The sequence below is a fragment of the Strix uralensis genome, chromosome 1, assembly GCF_047716275.1.
Source record: "Strix uralensis isolate ZFMK-TIS-50842 chromosome 1, bStrUra1, whole genome shotgun sequence".
NCBI lineage: Eukaryota > Metazoa > Chordata > Aves > Strigiformes > Strigidae > Strix > Strix uralensis.
In genome coordinates this window covers 139,757,752-139,765,182 of record NC_133972.1, presented here as the reverse complement: position 1 = coordinate 139,765,182, position 7,431 = coordinate 139,757,752, and the positions used below count along the sequence as shown (strand labels likewise).

The window sequence follows — 7,431 nt, the reverse complement described above, 5'->3', positions numbered from 1 at the left end:
TATAGGGTGGTTCTTCAAACTGCTAGCAATAAGATTAAAAAGTAAAATTGGACACAAATTAAAAAAAATCAACAACAAATTTAAAAAGCCCACAAACTTTTATAGACATCATCGTGATTCAGCATCTGAATGAACTTTACTTACGCAAAAACTTGTAGTAGCCTTATGAAAGGTACTTGTGTTATTTTCCATTGCTAAATTATATCAGAAGAGTACATGAGAAATTGTATTATACTGTGTACTTCTGTGCTCAGTTCTTAAATGGAATGAAATAAGGGGTAAGGAATCTCAGAAACAGAAAACCAAACGGCGGAGGAATGAGAAGGGGAGGATGACAAGCTACCACAGCTGAATACAGGGTATGTATAAAACTGTCTTAGTAAATGCTGAGTTCCCAAAGTGTGTTTAAACAAGTTGTAAATGACATTAGTGTTCTGTTAGTATGAATAAAAGCTTGCCATCACTTAGATACTTGTAATACAGCCCTGCCACTGTCCTTACATGCATTTGGTGTGTAGATTGTCTACAATATACAAGTTTACTACCAAAATTCACCTGGGCTATGTGGTATTAGTGTCTATACCATGAGCGCTTGGCCATCCTGTCAGGCTACATCTTTTTCTTTTTTGCTCACTTTTCATATTGATCCACCACTTGGTTTCAAGTCATGATTTAAAAAAAAAAAAAAATCTCATGGAATAATGAGGAAACATGAACTCTGGATTAATTCTGATCCTGACTTTAAATATCTGTTGTTTTTTAAATTACGTTTACTACATCTAATGTTCTAACTCCCATAGCTATCATTAAAATCCAGTTGCCTAGTGAAGAGGATATATGACTCCCCCCAAAAAAATCTAGTTTTATTTCTAAGCATGAAGAGTTTTGTTACTGCAGTCTTGCAAATCAGGTAGGAAAGTCATAGCTTCAAGTTTTGATGCTTCTACCTGGCTTTGTTGTGAATTTAAAAGTTCTGTTTTTGTCTTGGCAAATAATTACTTGAGCCAATCAAGAAAGCAGGTTTTTTAGGTGAACTGTGGATTAAACTCGGAAGCCTTTTTTTTTAATTAATAAACTTTTGATTACTTTGAGATAAAGAATTTGATACCTTTTTAGTGCCTAAAGGTGGACAGAAGTTAATTTCTTTGATTTCCCCGCCCCCTGTAACTTTACTATTAATTTCTAATTTAAAGGAAGGCCTCAAGAAACTATTTCACCTTTAATCTCACTTTTGCATATCCCCAAATCTGACGGGGAGGTGCTTGACTTTTTATATTTCTTCTGCCCCCCTTTGCCTTCTGTAGGGGACATGCAAAAACCTGAAAGATGGCAACAAGATGAATATTTCATGAGGGCAACACCCTGGGACTGGTGTTAGTTGGAAGGGCAGGCGAAGAGGGCTGTCTAAAAAAAAAAAAAAAAAAAAGCACTGAGCGAGTCATGGCTTTCTCTAGCTGAGCCCTGGCAACGTGTGAGGAGGGAGGTTTTGCAGCCACCCTGGGACCCAGCGCTACTGCCGCCTCCGGCGCCGACAGCGGCTTTCAGGAAGCAGCCAGAAACCTGACAGAGAGGTAAAAATCTTGCAAAGCTATTTACAAAATTAAATACCCGCCGCCCCCCCCTCCACCTCGTAGCACCCAGCTACCAGCAGCCCGCCGGCCCGGGGAGCGGGGCCGGGCCGCAGCTTCCCCACCGGCGGGGCCGAGGCCGCCCCGCCTGGCCCACGCGGTTCGCGCCGGGTGGGGAAGCTGCGGCTCGGCCCGGCCCGGCCCGGCCCGGCGGGGGAAGGGGAGCGCGAGCAGCCGCGGGCCCCGCCGGGGCTGAGGGCGGGCGGTCGCCGCCTCGCTGAGGGGAGCGCAGCCCCGCGTCGCCGCTAGGGGCGCTGCGCGCCGCCGCGCCGGGCCGGGAAAGGGACGCGGACGGGGCCATTCGTGCCGCGGGAGCGGGGGGGGAGCGAGGCCCGGGCGCGGCGCCGGGAGCCCTCCGCGGGCGGCGGGACGCCGAGAGGGCAGCGGCGGGAAGGCGGCGGGGAGGGTGGCGCGGGGTGGCGGGCGGCGCGGAGGCGGCGAGGCGGGGCGGCGGCGGCGGGGAGGGCAAGGGGGGGGGCGGAGTGGTTGGAGCCGGCGGCGGCCGCCGCGGCGGCGGGGTCAGTTCTCTTTAGTGTTTGCCGATGTTGGAGGCGTCTCCAAAGTGTCCCCGGGAAGCAGGTAACCGGGCCCGCGGCGGCGGCCCCGCGCCCCGCCGGCGGGCGGGGAGGCCGGGGGACGGGGGTGCGCCGCGCCGGGGCAGGCCGGAGGGGAGGGGGCTGCTTCAGCCATGATGTCCTAGTCTTCGTCCCCTCTCCCCCCTCCTCTCGCCAGCGCAGCGGCTCCCGGGGCGAGGGCTCGGCCGGCCCCTCGGCGCCCCGCACCTCCCCGGGGCCGGGCGGGCGCTTCTGCGCCACGGCGCTGCCGGCCCGCTCCTCTCCGGCGGGGGGCGGCGGCGGCGGAGGCACCAACCCCGCCATCCGCCCCGGGGCCCCCGCCCGCCTCCAGCCACCCGCGGAGGGGCGGGGGAGGCGGCCGGGGGCACAGGTGGGCCGCCTGAGCGCCGCCGCCTCCGCAGCTTCCACCGCCGCCCCCCTCCCCCCGCCCCGCGCCGCCTCCAGCCGAGTCCGGCTGCTGGCGGCGGCCGTTGCGCCAAGGCCGGGCCGCGGCCGGTGGGGCCGGGCCGGGCCGTGCGGCGGGGCTGGGCTCGGCGGGGACCGTGCCGGGCCTGCCCTGCCCCAAACCCGGGAAGTAGTTGGGTGCGACCTGAACTTGCCCCTGGTCCTTCGGCCCGCCCCGGCCCGGCGTGCCCTCTTCGGGCCCGGCGGCGGCGGGCGGAGGTGCACGGTCTCGGGGGCGCTGGGTGGCGGCTTGGCCGCCGGCGGGCGAGGGGCGTCGGGCATTCTTCGCCCGGTCAGCGGCGCGTAGCTGGCAGCTCGGCCGCCGTTTTGCTACGCCCTCGCTTTGCACATCTTGCGCTGCCCCCGAACTTCGGACGCGGCCCGAAACTTTGCCAGCGGGACTGGGCTCTCCCACTCCCAAAATGGGTGTCGGCGTGTCTTCCCACGAAGCGATGGGCAGCGGGGCGGTTTGCACCAGGGCTTCAGGGCTGTCGTGGAGGTGGGGGTGGGACCCGGGGAGACGCTGCTATTAAACGGCCTAGCCCAGGCCGCTCAGGCGGCATTTTCCTGGTGTTCAGGTCTCTCTGGTGCGAGAAAGTTCATCTCGATCGCAGCCAGGCCTGGAAGTCCCAGCCATGCCCTCCTGGGAAAGCGTGGGCTGCTCGGGGTCGCCCTGGGAGGGCGCATCCCGCAGCAGAGCTGTTTGCCTTGTAGTGCTCAGGGTCCCACCCGCCATGCCAGTGATACCCAAGTGAAAAATTTCCCCACAGTGCATCTGCCTGGTGTTGCCTTACGGCCAGCAAGCTGTTTCTGTGGATACCAAGACGTAAGCTGCTCAGGCCGTGCTTGGAATGCTCCCTGTGCAACTACCATGGTACTAAAAAAAAGTTTATGTTATATAAAGGAGTAGATGAAGTGTTGCTGTTGTAGCTCCTCTCTTTGCATGAAATACTGTCTTGAACAGCACTGAGGAACATGTGTGAATAACCACGACGTTGCAAGACACAAGGAAGACTGATTGCTTAGGTGTAGTTGCATTGCGCTTCTGTAAGTGAGTGAGCCTGTGTTGCTGTATCTCACTAACATTACTGGTGGCATCAAGCTGCACAGGGGTAAGGTCTTCCTGAGCTGTGTGGCAGTTCCAGGTTAGCAATCTACACCAGTGTAGTAATATTAATGTGTTTAAGCCGTTTGCTAAATACAGGGAGGTTCTGTACAGGCTTTGTTGTGACATTGCTGCCTATATAAACAGTGCCAGGCTGACAGATTTCTGAATGAAATCTTTTTCTAGAAAGCCAGCAGCACTGTAAGATTTCCAGTACTGATTTCCAGCCGCTGAGCCTTAGTTTTGCTCTAGAAAAACTCCTGGAGAGAGATATTTCTGCTCTTGCCTGTCTTTGCTAAGGTTCCTATCACTGACAACAAGGAACAGGATTGAGACCGCCTGCTTGTTTGTAGTTTTTGAGGGGAAGGGGCAATTCAGATTTTCTTGGCTTTGTGAAGAGCTTTTCAGCAACATTGCTCAGCTTTAGCAGAAGTCATCCAGTTTGGGTTCAGTTCAGGCTGTAGTGTGGAGGCCAAAGTCTTTGTATATCTTGTTGCCAGTTTAAGCTACCTCATCCCCCAAGAATTATGTCAACATAATAATAAATTTGAATAATCTTACATCTTGAATTATTAAAGTAGATTGTGAAGGAACTTCCTTATTTTACTTGCAGGAGAACCTCATCAGAGGTGTTTTAATGACTTGACCAAGTTTAAATAAGCACTAAACTCAATCAGCCCCTTCCTTGGGGGCACATATCAGACTTGATTTTTCCCGCACAGGTTTACAAACGTAACTCCATTGTAATCCTGATTTACATTGGTGTGGATGTGGGAAGTGAATAAAATACTATGCATTTTGTTTGTAAAGTGTCATGAAACATGACCTTGGGAAGGTTAGGCAACAGGCTGTAGTGAAGCAGATCGTCTGATTCCAAGACTGCTTCTCCAGCCATTAGGAAAGCTGCACCTGTCATGCTCTATCTAGACAGTTTGTTCTGACCTGCCTGAAATATGTGGTTATTGATTTGTCAGTCTTTGAAAAGACTGGAAAAAACTCTCATCAATTATGTCCAGTCCTTCAGCCCAAAATATATCTACTTATAATATACCACTGGAGGGTGGGCCTTATAAAGTGTGCAGGTTTTAGTGCCAATATTTTCTGGTGTATACTTCATAAATACATGTATACACGTGCACAGATTTTCTCCCATTGGAGAGTCAAGTATCTACTTCCTCATATGGGTCACACTGATGTGATGGGGAAGGATGTAACTCTGCATCTTTTCAGGATAACAGTAACAGTACCTTCTGTTAATAAGCCACCAAAGCTTCACTTTTCTTTCCCCTGCTTATATTGATTTCCTATCAGCAAAGCAAGATCTATAAGATAAGAGTTGGTTAGGCCTGTCTTTTGCCAGAACCAGTTATTTTGCATTTCTAATCTGCGGGTCATGCAGAGCCTGTATTTTTCACAATAGTTCTTGAGTTTTCTCTCTTTCTGAAAAAGAGGAAGAGAAACAAAGGCTGAGAATGGCTCTCAAAGTTGCTGTGGGTACTGATGTCAAGATCCATGTGGGAAACCAGGAATCCGTGTTACCCTTTCTGCCTTCACACTTCTCAGCTGGTCGGAGCTGCTGGAGGCCCTGCCAGGGGCTCTCACCCCACCACCCCTCTTTCATCTGCTTGCTCTTCACTGAGGGGTACCATATATACGGTCTCTGAAACCACCAGGTCAGAAGAATGAGGCAGGGGTTTCCATTAGGTTTAGGGACATATAAAGCAGAAGGCTGGGGTCTTGCGAAGGCAGATCAGGGAATGGGGCTGACAGTTTTGCTCAGGGAGGAGAGGATATATGGTGCGAGGCAGGGAATAGAGTTGGTGGGAGCCTGTGGCAAACTCTGCAAAGAGAGGAAATGGAATGTGTATAACACAGTTAATATATATATATTGAAAGTCAAGAGCTCTGCATTTAGGGGATCTGCTCCTTGTCAGCGGCCAGTCATGATCAGCATTATCCAAAATATGTTTGCATTAAGAGATCAAGAGTTCAGAAAAAATCTGAGAGATGTCTTGTCAGGCGTTGTTCTGGAAACTATTTAGAATAAAAAAATTGCTTGTCACAACTCCTAATCTAAAAATGAATTTTGAAAAACCATCTGTGGTAGTGTAATACTGAAGTCACATGCATGTCTATAGCTGCTAAAGTTTGTTCATACTTCATCTCAACAGCAACTGTTTTGTGTTTTGGTTTCTTTTTTTTTTTTTTTTTTTTAAAGCTGGTAGTATTTGGAAAGTTTCCCAGTAGTGAAATCTGTACTCCAGGGTCACAGTGTGCTCACCTGTGTCATACCACATCTTTTCTTTTGCTTTAGTTAAGTATGCTTCTGCATCACTAGTGTGTTACAAATTTATTGATACTTAACCAAATAAAATCAAACTATGATTTTTTTTTTTCCCCTGGTAAATAACACCTTTTTTTGCATATTAAATTATTTAATTTTGTGACTCCAGCATATTTCTGTATCCCCACAATCTTCTAATTTAGTCGCCATTAGAATAATTGGGGCGGGCGCTCTTTTTAGACTAATTAGAAATTGGTGTTTGAGCACAGATTCCTGTTGGTGTGGGGGGAGGTCCCCGGTGATAGCCAGCAGCTAAGTATTACGGTGAGTATGGGTTAACCTGCTATCCTTAGTTTCTGGGAAAAGACAGCTTGCTAAGATGTTGTTCCATAGTATCACACACTTAAGGGGTATGTTTACAGTCTCATCTTCTCCTGAAAAATTGCAAAGGATTGTACCGGCGGTGGTCACACTTCCAGTTTTGCTTCTTGCCAGCTTTGAGGAAGCTGTTTGCTACAGGCTGAAGGAAACATTTTTGAGTGTAGGAGACCAGATTTTCTGGGGGATTTTCTTGCAGTGGAAATGGTCACCTATTGGAACAAGAAAAGTTCTTGAAGAGTCAGGGAACCTAATTTTTATTGCTATTCTTAGTTTCTCCTTTTTGGCAGCTGTTATGTATTTGTAGTTTCCAGTTTCTCGTACAATAACCCCAGTTAAAAAAAGTAGTGTTATACGAATATGAGGACATTTCAATATACTAAATGTGCAAATTGATATCAGTAACTGAAGTTGTAACTGGCTGTAAGTGACAGAGAACTTCCATCTCACCCAGACAACACATCCATACAACTGATACATTTTGAAGGGTAGAAATCAAGACAAACTGTTGCCAAGGTGCAGCGCAGTGTTGGGTCAATTTGTAGCATATCCAGTTGTATGGATACAAATAATGAAATGAAATTGTAACAAAGTCTGTAGGAGCTTTGGCTTTGTTAGACAAGATAGGAAATAATGTAAAATTTCCAGTTAAAAAGTCGTGTTCTCTTTTTGTTTGTTTTAATTGTTTTCCCCCCTTCTGGGCCTTCTGTCCTGGATACTAGGTTGCAGGGCTTTTTCCTTTCCATGGTTCTAGACTGTGGAAAACATTTTCTCTGCTTTTTGTTCCAGTCATGTGTATCTGATAGTACTTAAACCTGCCTGCTTTGAACTGTGTTCCCTCTGTGGTGGCAAGGTCCCTCGCGTGGACATTGCCAGTGGGTATTTTGCTTAAGAGTGTACACCGAAGAGACATTTCTTTTGTACCTGTGTAAGGCCTGGGAATCTTAATGAATGACATCTTGCTTGTTGGAGTCCAGTGTTAGTGGCCCGAGGTTACCACTGTCTACATATAATCTA

General features: G+C 49.2%; 1 protein-coding gene across 9 annotated transcripts in view; it reads left to right on the top strand.

The window, feature by feature from the left end:
* Positions 1–1,413: 1,413 nt before the first annotated feature.
* Positions 1,414–7,431, top strand: part of STAU2 (staufen double-stranded RNA binding protein 2) — a 172,941-nt gene continuing 166,923 nt past the window's right edge. For 2 of the 9 annotated variants that reach the window (XM_074882976.1, XM_074882935.1), the window contains exon 1: positions 2,113–2,207. The gene's annotated coding sequence lies outside the window, so the exon portion shown is untranslated. Of the gene's footprint in view, positions 1,572–2,112; positions 2,208–2,852; positions 3,522–7,431 lie in introns of those variants that run through there. The other 7 variants (XM_074882987.1, XM_074882919.1, XM_074882997.1 and 4 more) reach the window with 5 other exon arrangements.